Consider the following 18,588-nt stretch of genomic DNA (forward strand, 5'->3'; position numbering starts at 1 on the left):
TTTACCTCTTTACTAAGGTGATCATGATTCAGATTTTTCACTTGATGTTTGTAACTTTTAATAAGAAACAAGTTCTCGAACTATTTCTACTCCCTTTGTCTTCTACATACTGATTCCTTTCTTTTGTTTGAGGTAAGTCTTTTAAAAAACTTTTATTTTATCTGAACTGGTAAATCACCTGGCATTCAGATTCAGATACAGTACTGCCCAATCGCACTGATATAAAGCATTTAAAAATAGTCAGACTCCATGATGCTATATATAGAAAACCCTAAAGACTCCACCAAAAAGCTATTAGAAACAATCAACGAATACAGTAAAGTTGCCGGCTACAAAATCAACGCACAAAAGTCCATTGCCTTCCTATATACTAACAATGAAATCTCAGAAAAAGAAATACAAAAAACAATTCCTTTTGCAATTGCAACAAAAAGAATAAAATACCTAGGAATAAACTTAACCAAGGATGTGAAAGACCTATATGCTGAAAACTATAAGACATTTTTGAAAGAAATTGAAGAAGACACAAAGAAATGGAAAGACATTCCGTGCTCATGGATTGGAAGAATCAACATAGTTAAAATGGCCATATTACCCAAAGCAATATACAGATTCAATGCAATCCCCATCAAAATCCCAATGGCGTATTTTAAAGAAATAGAACAAAAAATCATCAGATTTGTTTGGAACCACAAAAGACCCGAATAGGCAAAGCAATCTTAAGAAAAAATAACATTAATGGAGGTATCACACTTCCTGACTTTGGCTTGTACTACAGGGTTACAATAATCAAAACAGCATGGTCTTGGCAGAAAAACAGACACATAGCCCAATGGAATAGAACTGAGAACCCAGAAATAAAAACCACATAAATATGGACAGATAATTTTTGACAAAGAAGCTAAAAACATACAATGGAGCAAAGACAGCCTCTTCAATAAATGGTGCTGGGAGAATTGGATAGCCACGTGCAAAAGAATGAAACTGGACTGCTATTTGTCACCATGTACCAAAGTTAATTCAAAATGGATCAAAGACTTAAGCATAAGACCTGACACAATAAACTGCATAGAAGAAAACATAGGTACTAAACTTATGGACCTTGGGTTCAAAGAGCATTTTATGAACTTGACTCCAAAGGCAATGGAAGTAAAAGCTAAAATAAACGAATGGGACTATATGAAACTTAAAAGCTTCTGCACAGCAAAAGAAACCATTGACAAAATAAAGAGGCCACCAACTGAATGGGAGAAGATTTTTGCAAACAGTACCTCCGATAAGGGGCTAGTATCCAGAATATACAAGGAACTCATGCAACTCAACAACAAAAAAACAAACAACCCAATTGAAAAATGGGCAGAGGACTTGAAGAGACATTTCTCCAAAGAGGACATACAAATGGCAAATAGACATATGAAAAAATGCTCAACATCACTAATCATCAGAGAAATGCAAATCAAAACCACAATGAGATATCACCTCACCCCAGTCAGAATGGCTATCATCAACAAGACAAATAGTAACAAATGCAGTCTTCTCAGTTACCCCCACTGAGTGTTCCACCTGCTTCCTTCCGGGACCCTCAATACTAGAAAATAACAATTCTGTTCTCTAGACGAGAGTGTTGTTGATTTTTAAAGAGGCTTCTCACACCTGTGGGAAAGGAGAATCAAATTGGTCATTGTATCAGTGAGGTAAGTTTTAGAAAACAATATGGTTTGACTTTTTGATGATCAGTTTGATTATTTAAAATTGCGGATGGCCAAAAAATGGAAAAAAAATCATCTTAACTGCAATAAAATAAACTACAAGTAGGTGAAAAACGAGGTCTACTTTTTACTCTCTGAAACCCTGTTGTGCAGTTGTTAAGTCGGTCACTGAGGGAAATGTATCAAGAGCCTTACATTTTTTTAATTCGTGTGGATCAAACAATTGTTTGGTTAAGAGCTTCCGCTTCAGGAAATACTTAGAAACATAAAGATTTATAGACAAAGATGTTCATCACAGGATTATTTAATAGTGGGAAATATGGAATCATATCACTATTCCACAGAAGAAGGTTGGCTAAAGAAATCATGCTGAATCTAGAAGGAACGTGGCTGAACGCATTGTCTCTGAGCAAACCCCATCTGGTTACACATTCTATCACGACGCTAAGTGCTTGGTGTTTGTCAGCCCATCCAATTCTCCCCATGGAAGCTGTGTGAGGGCACCTGGGAAGTACTCAGTGCAAATCAGCTTTTACAGATTTTTAAAAATGATTTTGTAGAAAGACTCATCTATAACTATTAAAAGGATGCTTTTGAAGAATAGTTAAATATGCAAAAGTATTCATGGCATAAATTAAAAAATAAGAAGAACTAAAGAATAGAATTTAGAATTTAGGTATAAAATAATCCATGTTATTTAAGCATGAAGGATATATGCTGAAATGATGAGTGTTCATATCTGGGTGATGTGATTACTGTTGGCTTTCTTTTTTTTTAAAGTTTTCAAGTTATTTAAGATAGATCATTATTAGCATGTTCTTTTCCTTCTCTCTCAGCACAGAGTAGATGGATGCAATCCCACATCCTGCATCCCAGATATCCTCTCTCTCTCTCTCTCTCTCTCTCTCTCTCTCTCTCTCTCTCTCTCTCTCACACACACACACACACACACACACACACACACACACACACAAAGACACGTGAGCCTAGCTCTTGATTTAAAACACTACAAAAAGTACAAAGACAAAATTGAAAGTCTTCCTTCTCATCCACAAGCCTCCCAAATGAAACCATTGATGATAAATCCCTTTGATTCACTGCAGAGTATATGCATATGCCAGCAGATCCAAGTGTTTTTCAAATAAGCCTGCATTGATTTTATCATCAGAAAATTGTAGCGTGCACAGATTTGAAATGTGGGCATTTTTACTGTCAGTCCCTCAAGTAGCATACTGGGGTCCTGACCTGATCGGGGAGGCTCGGCAGCTTAGGCGCCATGCTTGGGGGAGGGCACCCAGGATCAGTCTCGTGGCCACTGACTGGGGATCTTAAGGTGTAGGACGGGCTCTGGAACTCACGCATCTCCTTGTGCCTCAGTTTCCCCATCAGGGGAAAGGTGCAGATGCTGGGCACTTGACATCTTACTTTGGAACCATACCCAGCGTTAAGATGCTATCATTGATCCCCCAGTCCAAGTATTGCTGGTCACTGTAGGGTCTCCATGAGCATTGCTACCAGCCACTTTTCTGTGTCCTTTCTATGTCCCTGAAAGCTTCGGCTTTCGCTCTTGCCAAAGACCTCAACCCTCTGGATTTCCCCAGTCCTGACCAAACCTCCCCCCATTTGCCTCCAGCTCCATTGCCTCTCCTTCAAACCAAACTGAGTGGATTTTGTTTACTTTTCCCTGTCTCCCCCTTGCCCTACCCCAACTTCCTTAGAACTTGGGTCATTGCACAAAAAAAACAGGGAACCATGGGGTTGAACACTCATATTGGGCAATACATTGAAGGTTCGTAAAATTAACTGGAAGCTGTTTCTCTTGCCGCAGTTCCCTACTCTCTGAACTCATGTGACTTTTGGATAAATCACTCACGCTCTTGAAGCTTCCGTTTGTTCTATGTGCAAAAAAGAGACCACTCTATTGTTCTCTGGTACAAAGTGATCAAGCTTGTGTCAATGCTACAGGAGCTTCCACCTCGTGAGTATAGAGGAGAGACATAGTGGGGAGCTCACAGCAGCGCTGGAACCCAGGAGTCACTGACTTCACATGGAAGGTTGAGGAATTCCACCAGAGCATGTGCAATCAGGCGGCCAGGGCAAAATGGCCATGGGAGTCTGCCCCGAAGTCCCATTGTGGATGTCATGCCAAGTTTTCATCCACAAACTCATGAAGTTCATACTTTTATTTGGAGTGCGTGCAGAGCGTAGGATTCAAGGTCAGAAAGATCGGGTTGAAGTCCTTGCTCTCTACTCACCTTCTAAATGACCTTGGAGACCCTCACATTGTGAGGTCTCAGTCATCTTCTGTTAAATGGGTACAATCTCCATTTCTTCTCTTGACTGCTGTTGTGACAGTAAAATAAAGTCATTGCAGCAAAAGCACTTTGCAGACACCATAATGTTAGGAAAATGTAAGGCACGTTCTGAAAAATGAGCTCGATGGTGGTGAGAAGGAAAAGACCCCTTTCTTCATTTATTTAACAAACATGAAACATAGAAATAGTCTTCATCATGTGCCATGTAGTCTTCTAAGTACTTGACCAATATTAACACATTTTTATACCCCTGATCTCCCAATGAGAAAGATACAACTCTTGTCCTCGTTTTACAGATGAGACAACTGTGGCACAGAGAGTTTAAGTAACTTGCCCAAGGCCACACAGCTACTAAGAGGTAGAGCCAGAATTGGGACGCAGGCTGCCTAGCTCCTGAGCCCATACTCCTTACTATTACTCATGCTGTCTTCTTTGCTTGTGGTGTTTGGTACAATAAAGTTACCACGAGACCTAGACCACACTGCTGAGTGTCTTAGCCCTGCCTGTGTGGTCTTGGGAAGGTTAATTAAGTCCTTTGTGCCTCGCTTTCCCTATTTATAAAATGGGAATAAAAATGCCCACACTCACAATTTTTGCAGAAGGTGACCTGAGGCACACTGTTTGGTCCACACTGAGGGTGCATACGGAATGCGAGTTAGGTTTGCAGGCAGGGCTTTACCAGAACCCAGCCTCAGTCACATACTTGGTTGATTTCAGACTTTCCCACGCTCTGTCTTTCTCCCTCGCAGAGCGACCGCCTGTCCACGCCACATCCTTCAGGGTGTGAGGGCCTCTGCACACACTGGCTCTGATATGCCTGAACTTGTTCAGCTATGAAAGTTTTTCAGGCCCGAGGAGCCAGTTTCTCAGAATCCTGTTTCCTTTGGGCTCCGAATAGGACACATGGGCCCACACTTTTCTGTTCACCTCTCCTTCCAAAAACTTACCAGTTAATTTTAGGGTTGGAGAGAGAGGCTCTGGTGAGAGCCTGCCCACGTGGGGTTAAGGTTAGCAGAGGCCTCTGCCTCTGGCCAGACGGGCTGGAAAGAGCAGCAGCCACTTCCCGAAGCTCAGTGGGGGTAGGGGCACGGCCAGGGCAGTGGGCAGTGGCCAGGGCACAGAAATTCCAAGATGTTGGGAGCCCTGCCTCGGCAGACTAGATTCACAGCCCATGACTTTTGCAAAAGAGGCAGCGTCTTTTATCAAGCATAGCCTGAAACAGTTATACTTTCCATGTCATTCTCACTTGAGAAATGGCCTGACATTTACTACCAGAAAAAAGTGACCACAAGTCTGCTTTACGTGAGGCCCCTTTAAAGGAGAAATGCTGACTGATTATCTCGATAATAAGGATTATCAGTTCAGTCACAGCTCTTGACTCTCTGTGAAAGGTATCACAAACCATGTATCGATTTCTTTAAGGATAAGAACTAAGAAGCAGCATGTACCAATTAAGAATAAAACTAACAGTTTGTTACCCTCTGAGCTTTAAGGCAAATCGAGAGTAGAAAAACACTTGTTTTTTCCCCCCTATGTTGAGACATAGTAATTAGGCAACTATGTAAATAACCTGGCATTAAAACATGAGATGGACTGTCATTTACTCAGTTTTCTGGACCGTGAAGCTCAGCCAGAGCAGCTGGTTGCCTGAATTTTACAGACCTGTTCTCCATTTCCTGGCTGTTCCAAAATTTGTTTCTTTCTCTCTCTTACTCCTCTTCTCACCCATTAGCAAGTTTTGTATTGAATGAACTCCTTATGAATTTATGCATTCCACAAGCCTTGATAAGCAAAAACTGTAGTGCGTTACTCTTTATATTAGATGGCGAGACGTTCTAGAGAGACATATTAAGCAGATAAAAAATATCCTGGGGTACTGTAACACTAAAATAATGATAATTATTTTTCCCCATTGAAGTAGAAACTAAAAACAAGCAAAATATTTTGAGTGTTGACCTGCCATACACACGTCCAGAGAGGCCACCCCTTGTGTGTGTGTGTGTGTGTGTGTGTGTGTGTGTGTGTGTGTGAGAGAGAGCTATCATTCTGTGCCCAATAAATATTGTTGCATACATAAATAAATGTGTCCGTCTGGAAAGGAAGCTCAACCTAGGCCAGGTTTAGCTCTTGTTTGTTGATGTATCCCCCACGCTGAGTTGTGCCTGACACATAGCAGACCCTCAGTAAAGATCTATTGAGTGAATAAACTATTGTCTTCAGTGCATGCATTCATTCAACATTCAGAAAGTCTGAACTAGGCTCTGGAAACTCAATCGCAAACGAGGCTGACCTGGGTTCGGTCTTTTTGGACCTTTCAGGCAAAGAGAGGGCAGGGACTTGATCAAGCTACCATGATGGGTGATAACTTGGGGGGACCAGGGGATAGTGCCTTGGAAGATATAGTAGGACACCTCCCCTAGACTTGTGGGGTGAAGGAATGGTGGATAGGTGAAGGTAGGAATTGGAAGGAGCGGGGCAATTGAGTGCCAAGGGATGAGAGAGGATGCCTGTCCTGCAATAGGAAGTGGGAGAAAGCAAGGAGCCAGGAGGAATGGAAGGTCCTGTTTCCAGAGTGAGGAGCAGGGAGTGCTGAGAGGTGGGGTTAGAGGGCTAAGCAGAGGCCACATTCTGCAGAGACTCATAAGGGATCTGGGTTTAACCCTAAAGACAATGTGAAGCCATTTCCAGGTTTCCAGGGGACCGAGACGGGTGGATTTTTGTTTTGGAAAGATCATTTGGTTGCTCTGTGTTGGGTGGATTTAACGGGGAGACCCCAGGGAGAGGCAGCTAGGAAGCTCTTCTGTAAACCAGGGGAGACATGATGGAAACATGGATGAGAGTGGGACAGGCCAAAGGCTGGAAGAACCAGAGGGATTCATGAGAGATTTAGAAGGAAGGACTGAGCAGGATTGGGTGTGAGGGAGAGGCAATAGTCATGGGTGACTCAAGATTCCTGGTTTGGTCAGCGGGGTAGGTGGTTTGCAATAGTTCAGGTGTAGTGTGGGAGATTAACATGGAATCCATATGCATGACTTGGGAGATGGAGAAGTGCATGGCCCCATTGAAATAAAGCCTCCATTTACGGTGAAAGCTCATGAGTGAGAAGGAGAAGGAAATATGATTTAAAAAGTTGTTATTAACTCAACTGCACATCAGCACTAAATACCTGCAGATAAAGAACATGGGACGGCGTCCTGGGTTGTGCAAACTGGTTGTCCACTTTGTTAGAATTCAAGGATTTTTATTCCAAATCTCCATATGACCCTGGAAGAATTATCTAATATATTCTTTCTGAATATATTAGTCTGTGATGCTGTGAATATCAGTCTTCTTCTGGTAGCTGAGAGTAGAGTAGGTGAGAAAGGGATTGGGCTGATTATATTTTTCAGTACACTAAACTTCTTGCTTTATGGCTCTTTAATTCTAATCACATGGTATTCTCAAAGGGCTTCGTTTCCTTCTATTCCAAAAAATTCAATGTGTAATATTACGAAGTACAATATCAATATTGTGCAGGAATAATCTCATACTTAGAATTCATTCATTCATTCATTCATTCATTCATTCATTCATCTATCCACTCATTAGTCAGGTGGTTTTAAACTGTAGGAAATTTATTGTAGAAAGTTTCTGATGCAATTTGTTTTGAGTGGGGCCAAGATATTGATGTTTTATTAGAGTTTTCCAAGTGATTCTAATGTGTGAGTAGGATTGAGACTGAAGCTTCCATGAGAGCAGGGGTACGTCTCTTTCATTTCTGCCATAGTTATAGTACCTCAGGTAGTGTCTGGCACAGAAATAGCACTCCATAAATATTTGTAGGATATATTAATTTAACCATGGACACAAACATTTATGAAGCACTGCTAGATTTTCTCCAATTGGTGATGAAGATTATTGTGTATCATTTTCCACAGACACCCATGAGGAACCTTAGTTCAGGAAATCAATTATTTCCGAATTACACACTGGAACAAGGCGAGGATATGTCCTTCTTCCTCCTCGTATGTACTTTCTTTTCAGGTACTTTCTCCTACCTAGGGTCACCTGACACCTTTGGACTGCCCCGGACTGGGGACTGATTCTTGACCCAGAAGGAAGCAGGCAGGATGTCTGTTATTGCGCTGAGACTCCATGTACAATCGCTAGGTGTCACATCTGGCCTCTCCATCACTTAAAACTAATGCTTGGGGGCACTGATCCCAGTTTCTGATCTGCAAGCCCAGGAACTACCCTTTCTACCTGGCTTTGTCTTGCCCTTGCACAGTCTTCCCTACACCTTATTTATTCCTTCCTTCCTTCCTTCCTTCCTTCCTTCCTTCCTTCCTTCCTTCCTTCCTTCCTTCCACCCCTCATCCTACATCCCCATGGCTGTGAATGAAGAATACCTGGAGGCCCAACTTTCCCAAGTTATGGAGATCGCTGCCACAGTTCTCAACCTACAAGAGTGTCTAGCTGATACAGCAGGACTTTATTTCACTTGACTCCAATTTAACTGTCCTGAGCCCCTTCCTTCTATTGCCTAGAGATTTCCTAACAGATACATAGCCCTGTGATTCAGGCAATTATTCACATATTCCCCCACATCATTAGTTTTATGGAACACTGCCAGGGGGCATATTTTTCTTTCCTGGGACTCCAGAGAATAGAGGAAATAGATCTCTTACCATGAAGTCATATTAAGGAGTTTATTTCTCAGAAAATACCCCATAGCACTTTTATAAAACCTTACGTAGAGAGACTGCATTTAGGAAAAGAATTATTTTTAGCTTATCTGCTGCTGTGGAAATCACTGTCCGGGCTTCCTACCTCCCAGAACATGGCTTTAAACAATTCTATAGTAACTATTGACCACAAAGGGGTGCCTGGAGATATTGTCGGAAGAGCAGTTCATGTTGGGTCTTGTTGGGCTTAGGTAGGGTGACTATATGACTTAATCATCCATGCCAGGATGCATTTTGGGGAAGAAGTGTACTATTATTAATTATATTGGGACAACAGCTGTAACTCAGGACGGCCTGGACCCACTGGCACATATGATTATCCTAAACTTAGGGTTCTAATCTTACCACTTACTGAAATTTCCCTTCGTGGGCCTGGCTGATAGAGTAAAAACACAAAGAATTCAGCAAAATTGGGAAAATATTAGATTATAACCCAAAGTTCTTTACTGAACTGGAGAACAAAGGATGATGGAGTATATCAGTCAGCTCTTGCTATAATAATGCTGCATAACAAACCACTCCAAAATTCAGTGTCTTAAAGCAACAATCATTTATGCTCACTTATCTATCTGCAGGTCGTGTGATCTAGGCTGACTTGAATCCCAGGTACAGGTTGGATCCAGCTCTGCTTTACGTGGCTTTCCTTCTCCACGGACCAGTCGGCTAATTGAGGCGTGCTGTTTTCATGGCAATGGCAGAAGCAGAACAGGAGCACATGAGTGCAACCTTGAGCTGCTTCCTGACACTAAGGCTTGGCTCTGGCACACTGTCACTTCCACCCACATTCCATTGGCCAAAGCAAGTCCTATGGACAAGCCCAACCTCATTGGGTAGGGAAATAATATAGTCTGTCTTCAGTGAGAATTATGCCAAAGGCACATACAAAGGGCATAGATACAAGAAGGGGTAAACATCTGGAAACAATAGTGCAATCAAGCATTAGGCTAAATGGGGTTTGCTTTTCCTCTCCCTAGACCTTTAGTGGTGAGCTGGTTGAGTTTATTCAACCTGATACAGGCTAAGAAGGAAAACTGAAGCGATCACAGGCAGGTTTCATCTGCTAGAGAGACAGGATGCACAGAAGTGGACTTGCTTTTGTTGAGAATATGAATGTCTAATGAGACAAGAATACGGGAGGGAGAGATGGACAGAGATTCTTGTGATTCTTTTCCCACAGGATGGGAGGAGTGAGAAGACGGAGACAGGAACAGCAAGTGCTCATGTCCATACTACTTCTTTCTGAGGAGGAGAAACAGAAACCCTCTGCCTGTGGGGGTAAGAGAAGTGTCCCTAACTCGTGGACCTTTCTGTGGGATGTGCATGGACCCACAGGGCACCACCAGGTGCATGTTTTCATGGTTGCTGGTGAGAACTGGCCTTCCCATTCCTTTGTTCCTTCTATAGTTCTTTCTGGACAAGTGCTGTCATGGGCTTCGTACCCCCTATAATTCTGAGTCATCTCCTGCAGTGTCCCCTTCCCCCTGCCCAAAGCATCAAGCCCTGAGCCTTTGGCTACCTGCTGTCAGAGCCCTACATGGCCTCCTCTCAAATAGCTGACAACAGGTAGTGAAAGCTTGTTAATCAGGCAAACTAATCATGCTGATTAGGTTTAATTCAATAATGGATCACTCCATCCCAGAGACTCTGTTTAATGTTTAAACCAATCAAAAGGCTCTGGGGGAATGACTTGAGTATGTGTGTGTGTGGGGTTAGGATCAGAGGAGGGCAGGCTATAGGGAGGCATCTGGGAAAGGGGATTTCAGGGCCAAATACATCTCACTGCACAAGGGATTCTTCCACGTTCAAGGATGGCTGAGGCAGTGGTGGTATTGACCATGCAGATGGAGTTCACAGAGTCTTATAGAGCCAAGAAGAACCAAGAGGGATAACTCGTGGTCACTAGGTTCTGTAGATTCTTCACCATCCCTTTCTCTCCATTCTTGCTGTCATTCCTAGTTTAGGTCTCATCTTTTATAATTTGGGCTCTTGTAATGACTTTTTAGTTGTCCTGCCTAACTCTAGTCTCTACCCCCTATACATTGCAGCTAGAGTTGTAGTTTTGTATTTTCATTATTCACGTACTTAGGAAAAAATTGTAAAAAAACACACAAACAAACTACAGATGAGTGCATTATATAGCTTGAGGGATATTATACGTAGCTAACATCCATATATTTGGCATTCAAAATCAACAAATGCTATATTTCTGCCATATTTTCTTAATTTAAATGTATTGGGTTGACATTGGTTAGTAAAGTTATATAGGGTCAGGTGTACAATTCTGTAATACATCATCTATATACCACATTGTGTGTTCACCACCCAGAGTCAGTTCTCTTTCCATCACCATATATTTGACCCCCCTTACCCTTGTCTACCATCCTCCGCCCCCCTTACTCTCTGGTAACCTTTAAACTGATGTCTATGTCTATTAGGGTTTTTTTGTTTGTCCTGTTCATTTGTTGCTTTCAGTTCTATAATCCACATATGAGTGAAGTCATATGGTTCTTGATTTTTTTCTGATTTATTTCGCTTAGCATGATAATCTCAAGATCCATCCATGTTGTGGAGTATGCTTTCTATACCACACAATCGGTTATGTGACTTCCTTTCCATTTTAACTGTTTCCCTCACCCCTTCCAGACTGTTGGTTTCTGGGAGCAAGGATAATGTTCCTGGGAGCAAGGATAACGTTTGAAGCCTCTGTGTGTCTTGTGAGTCTAATTCTGTGCCTGATGCTTTATAAAAAGGCTTACAGGGAATGAATGAATGAATGAATGAATGAATGAATGAAAAGAACAACAAGAGTCTCCATGTCATGAAGGACCTGAAAGTCCAGAACAAATACTCTCCCTTCCGCTGGCCCCCTTTTGGGGAAGGGTATTGCATTCCATTGGTTCTTCCAGGCTCTTCAGAGGGGAGGTCAGGGCCAGCAGGAGATGGGTTGCTGTTGACAGTCAGAAGGGGAACTCCCAAGGCAGTGTTAGGGAAAAGAAAACTGGTCCCATCTGACCAGCCTTACTATGGCTCATAGCTCCTATGACCCAGGGCTATACCTTCAGGACTCAGGTTTTTTCAGCCCCTCACCCAGGGCTCAGTCTCCATCTTCATGGAAAAATGCCCATTTTAGATTTTGAATGAAATCTTGGTTAGGCCACTAACTGGATGGTAAGGATAAGCCCGTGACCTCTCTGACACCCAGGGTCCTTAACTGTGGACATAATAGTACTGATTTCACAGTTTTATTGGGAGAATTAAACTATGAGTGGTAAAGGATGTGGTAATCTCTGGCTCCTAGGTAGCCCCCAGGAAACTTTTCTACTTGTATATACAGGCAGACAAAAGGATAGAAAGAAATACAGTAGATGTGTTAATACACCTGTGTGCATGTTATGTGCTTTTTTAGTGTCTGATTTTCTTTCTACACATTTTATCATAAGCATTTTCCAATCTCATTAAAAACACCTGTTACACATTGCTTTTGATAGTTGCATAATATTCTAACATCTGGTTGCACTGTAAGTACACCTAACCATTTCCATATTGTAGGCCATTTTGTTTATTTTCAATTTTTTATCAAGGAGAATTCTGAGGCCAGCCCAGCTTGATTTTGCTTTTCTTTTTTTCACTCATTTGCAAACAACGTGTTTTTCATTATTTTTTTGCTTTGTTTTGTTTTTTTCTTTTCTGCTTGGGATACTTATAATTTATTTTTTCCTTGCTGTCAAGCTGTGGGTTTCTTTCCTTTGCTTTTATTTTTTTTATCATTTATGCTTGGTGCAGCATGTATCATTTTGTTTTGCAATCTTAGATCTTTTTTTCTTTTTTCAGTTTGGGAATGTTCTACTATAGATTTGATTGGTGTTTCAGTGTCATTACTTTTTTGAAGCCTTTTTTAGGGACGCATATTTTTTCTTTTTGTAAATTGGATCACTTTTCTCTGTTCTTCATACATGCCATCTGTCTGCTCATTATTTTCAACTCTAGGTTCTAAAAGCTATATTTCAAATTTACTATTTCTCTGAAACTCAATTTTGTGCGGTATAAATTCTGCTCTATTACTTCTAATGTAAACTGTGATTCCAAGAGTGCATTTATAATTTCATTGACTTCATCGGTATCTCAGCCTGGTCTTTCTTCATCTTAGCCTGCATATGACTCTTACATTTTGGTCTTATTTTTCATCCCCCTCCCAAAAAAGCCATACGCTCTTGCAATTTATTGAGGAAAAAATACGCACTGTCTTAAGATTTTCTTCTATTTTTAAAAACATATTTAAAGGCATGTCTTTTCTCCATATTTTTAGGGAAACATTGATGCTAAAGCAAACTATGGCCCATGGGCCAAATCCAGCCGATTCCCTATTTTGTAAATAAAGTTTTATTAGAACACAGTCACATTCACTTATGTATATATTGTCTGTAGCTGCTTGCTTTTACCCTGCAGTGTAATAATGACATACCCTTTGTGGCCCACAAAATCTAAAATATCACTATCTGTTTTTTAATAGAAAAAGTTTGCCAACCCCTATGTTATTCTCCTCTGTTTAATCATTGTTAAATGAACAGTAATATTTCTAAATGCATTATTTGATCCCAGATGGCTATAGATCCCACACTCACACTGGGTCATTGATAACAGACTTACCAAGGAGCTGTTTCCAAAGATATCAGAAGAATTTAGGGACTCCAAAAAGGAGCGATGCACTTCACTACTCTAGGCCTGAAGGATTAGGGGAGAAAAAGGGGACCCGTACTCAGAGACAATAGCTGAGTGGAGTGTTGACTGACAAGAGTTGTGGCTTTTAATAGAGTGACGCATCTAAGTCACGATGACCAGTAGGGAGGAAGCCGGATAAAACTGATCTCATTCTCCCATTGTAGGGTGCCATGCTGATGCTTCCCAATGGCTGCTGTCAACCAGAAACCAGAAGACAAAGGATTTCTTGACTGCACCCCACATAAGTCTGCCTCCTTGGGAGCACAGCAGTAAGTAGGGAAGGATGAGTAAGTGAAAGACATTCAGCACTTGGAGTTTATGTTTGTAGTCCTAGATCCGAGCTGTCCAATAGAACTTTCTACAGTGATGGAAATGGTTTTGGATTATGCTGTCTAATAAACTAGCCACTCGCCACATGTAGCTACTGAGCACTGGAAATGTGGCCATTGACTTGGGAACTGGAGTTTTCATTGTGATGAATTGAAATTGAAATAGCCCCCTAGAGCTAGTGGCTGCCATATTGGACAACACGGCTCTGGGTAGATTTCTATTTCCCTGCAGGCACTGATGACAGTGTAGTTTGCTGGATCATCCTGGGATCTTTTGTTTCCTGGTTCTCTGATTATGAAAGAGAGAATTCATTTCTGAACGTTCCGAAATAGTCTCTCTCTCTCTCCCTTCCCCCTCCCTCCCTCTTTTTCTAGAAATAATATCTGAAAACTCACAGCCTCTAAGAAACATAACTTCTAGGCCTTCTTTGACGACTTTGCTTGCCTGTTATCTCACCTTGGACCTCTTCCCCTTCTCTCCACTGTGTGGTTATAGGATAGTCTCTCAAATGAGGTGGAAAGTCATTCCTGGTGGTTTCAGGGAGGACGACTTTAGAAAGCTTTTTGAGTATCTTACAGGATGTCTTTTTTTTAATCAGCAAAAATCTGGGGTCTCTGCTTGTGAACTAGGGTTTGACAGTGCCTGCTTCAAAAATCAAGATGTGTCAGCAAGAATGATTTAATTTTATCTGTTCCTTTCCATGGATATAGTTAGTAAAACTAATTTCAAGTCTCAAAATTTGAGACTTGATCGATTACAATTGTTAGCTCTGAGAGTGTTAGCTGTATATATTTTTAGTGGGAAGCTGGGAGAGGTCATATCAGCGATGGTTGTGTTGATTCTATTAACTCAGAACCTCCCCTCACCATTTTTTCTTTAGGATTGTCACAGTTGCTGCTGAAAACAGATCATGATTTTGAATGTGCATAATCTCAGGTCTGATGCAAAATTAATACCAATTGCTTGATTTTCACACCGAGACATTAATTACTATTTGTTTTGCATTTGCATTCACAGGGATCTGTGGAGGGAAATTAACATACTCTCTGGTTAGACCATTATTAAAATGACAGTTGGGAAAATATTTGAAAAATATTGTCTTTCCTTCTGTTTTCCTCTCTGGCATTGCTGTTATTATTTTTATCTTCTTGGTAACTTACATTTGTTGCATGATTTGGAAATTCCAGGTAAATAATGGAAACCATTCTGGGGCATTGGTACTTAGAACAAAATGCACGGTGTTGGAACTGGGGCTTTCTAATGGAAGCTTTTGCACTTCTGTGCAAACCAGCTGAACCGGTCCAGCCATTTAAAAGTGGTGAATCAGAGGCACCTGTGAAATAATCTTTTGTTGCTTAAATATTTGCAAGGGCACATCCAACACATTTGGCTGGATGCTGCCTGCTGTTGCATCTGCTGATTTGGGCTGAGAAGAGCAAGCAAAGGAAAACGATGGTCTTTTCATCACTGGATTAGCAAAGAATCCTGAAATCAGAATTAGACCACCAGGATTTATGTGGTCTGGTGATGCCATTGAGTAGCTGAAGAAACTTGGACAAGTCACTTTATTTTATTGTCTGCAAGTATAATTCTCACCCCAGTGTGTCATGGCAAAGCTCAAATGAGATGAAGCTCCTTATCAGCTTTGGAGAATGATAGAAATTTGACAGGTGGCTGCAGAGCCATATAAAATTGCCAGTTTCATTATCTTATTCTGTCTCTTCCCAGGAGGGTGAGATGTGGCCGTACCCTCGTAAGTGCTAATGTCCTACTCTCAGGCCACTTATGAATCCTTGAGTCTGCACTGGGATGGGCGGGCTCCACCAAGGGCTTCCCTCTGCGGCCATGAGCTAGCTGCTCAGTTAAGAAAGATGGTCTTTCGAAGAAAAGGAGCGTCTTCTAACTTTTTTCATCAATATTAGTAAAAATTAATGAATTCAACACATTTATTGAACATCTACTCTGCCATGTATAGGGTGGACTCAGTTCTTATTCTTAGGCCACTTACAGTTCAAGATGTGTGAATTTTCCCCAAAGCTGCGAGGACATATTGATTGATTGATTGATTGATCGATTGATTGATCCATTCATGGAGGAGATCATTTGTTAAGCCTTTTATGTGCCAGGCCCTGGTGATTTGAAAGTGAACAGGATGAGATCCCTATCCTTCGAGTTACCAAACTCTTCTTGCTCTGTGTACGTGAATCTCTTATGGGGTGAGTCACACTTTGAGTTCAGGACGCCCCCTCTCCTCCCAAGAGATTCTGATCAGGTATCTGGATTTTGAATCTGCATTTTTAAACAAGCCCCTGGGTGGTGGAGAACAATCTGGAAACACTGCTCTGGGGAATCCATATGCAGTAGGGGACACACACACACAACTAAATCAGTATGGGAGAAGCAGAAAATGTTTCTTAGAGGAGGAAGTCAGTTGTTCAGGGAAAAACACCTTACCTGGCTCCACCTGGCTTCCTGGGCCCCTCCCACATTCAATCAAGATTTTCCTGTCCCTAGCAGTGAAATCGATATAGATTACCTCTTCACATCTTGAACTTCTAATAAGAAAAATAAAATCCATTCTTCCATTATGAATATACACATTTTTATATGGAAAAAAATCCAGATTAATATTATTCTGCATTGTACCTTAAGCTTGGCCCTCTTATCAGTCAATCTTTTTGGAAAGAAAACCACTTTGAGTCGCTGTATTATTTCATGGTTTTTTGACACACCACCATTTGTGTGACTGATATATTATTTTTGGATATAATTTTAGCAATGGCTATTTCGTGAACCTTTACTCTGTGACAAGTGCCATGCATCGCACATTGCATGCATTATGCCATTTGATCATCACAGCACACTCCTAAGGTATTATTATTAATATTTTTCCCTGAGGCTTGGAGAGTTAGTTGTCCTGCCCAAGGTAGCACATTCAGTGATGGCATTTCCAATTTTGCACTCTTATAAATGGCACTGAAGTGCCCATCTTTGGACATAAACCTTTGGCCATGTACTTGATTATTTCCTTATAACCATTTCCAGAAAGGGGGTACTTGTGTGATTCTGTGCCCCATCTGGACAGACACGATTCCCTGACCTTTCCTGCTCTCTAAGTTGCCCCTATTGCCCTAGGAGCCTAAGGCTTTCCAAGTTCCACAGGTGTTATGCCCTTCCTTCCCTGATTTTCTGTGACTACCTTCCCGCCACAGAGAAAGGGAAGTGAGCTGGGGCTCCTGGGGCACCTCCTTCTCTGCCACCCGTGTCTCCTGATGTCTTTTTGGGCAGTGACATGTAAAGGCCAATAAGATCAGGTTGGGGTGATGCTGTGACAAGGTGTCAGCACCTATGGTTCTACCTGGATTGTGACGGGCACCTGGGCAAGGTTTCTCTGTGACCCCTGGGTTGTGACTGACAAACAGCATCAGTCATCTGAACGGCGGGATGGAAAGTAGAAGGACGTGTGAAAGGCAGCTGTGGGCCTCCTGCCCCTGTGAGGCCTGGGACACTGTCAGCAGTGAGACAATCCCAGGTGGAGGCACAAAAGGGGTGGTGCCAGTACAGAGAAAGCACGGAGTGAATGCTGGATGCTTTCCCTTCCTCCTGGGGCAGCAGCCTCCCACAGGATGGCTGATGATATTTGTAGGCTCAAGAGTGTCCAACTTTTGGAGGCCTCATCCTACATCATCTAAAACATTTTTAAATTGCACTCACCTCTTAAATTAAGTATGCAAGTGCAGTTGCATTCAATAGTTGCCATCTGCATTATTTTATAGGCATTTAACGAGCATTTACTTATTTTTTTATTTCTGTTTTACATTTTTTCTAACAATCTCTTGGAGCCGTATTTTAAAAAGACCTCATGTTTTGGAAGTCTTTGAATAAGCCCACAAGCCCCGAGTCTATAATGTCTAATGAATAAAACAACCCAGCCCTCTCCTTTACTTTCAGGGAAGGGATCTGCTGGTTTGTTTCGGATCCAAGTGCAAATCCTTCCTGTGGGACCTTCTCTACTCAGCCCCCAGACTCACCTGGCATCTCCCCCTTCAGTGCTTCAATAGCACCCAGATTCCATCAGCATGTAGAGATGGTTTAGACTTAATTGCTTTTACTGTATTTCCCCGAAAATAAGACCTGACCAGAAAATAAGCCCTAGCATGATTTTTCAGGATGCTTGTAATATAAACCCTACCCCCAAAATAAGCCCCAGTTATGGTCGTCAGCCAGACGAACGCATTTAGAACGTCTGTTGCAACACATGATGGATGAATTGAATTATAACACAATAATATTAATATATCATTAAATATAAATAAACAATATTATTGACATTAATACTTAAAATAAATGATAATATAAATCATAATTAAGTATTTGTAAATACCCAAGCGGTCACCTTTGAATGAGAGGTAAATGCCTATGTAAACAGATGAATTCGAGACTTATTGCCGAATGACCAATCAGAGTACAGATACGATGCGCGAATAACATGTGCACCTGATAATGAACGGACATGGTTGTGTCTAATATGAATCTTCATAATTCAATACATCGTGTATTGTAACGGACGTACTTAATGCACTTGTGTGAAGTAAAGAAATGTTTTCTGAATTTCGGTGCCTGCAATTTTTCATCGCTTTTGTGTGGACCATCATTCTTAACTGTCATGATTTTTGCTGCCACTCCTGTCTCATAAGTCTTCAATTAACACTTGATTTTAATGGTAGACTTAAAGGGAATAACATTTTGACAAGATGAATGCAAAAAAAAGAGCTATTTTGTTGAGTACAA

The sequence above is a fragment of the Rhinolophus sinicus genome, linkage group LG13, assembly GCF_036562045.2.
Source record: "Rhinolophus sinicus isolate RSC01 linkage group LG13, ASM3656204v1, whole genome shotgun sequence".
NCBI classification, from domain to species: Eukaryota; Metazoa; Chordata; class Mammalia; order Chiroptera; family Rhinolophidae; genus Rhinolophus; species Rhinolophus sinicus.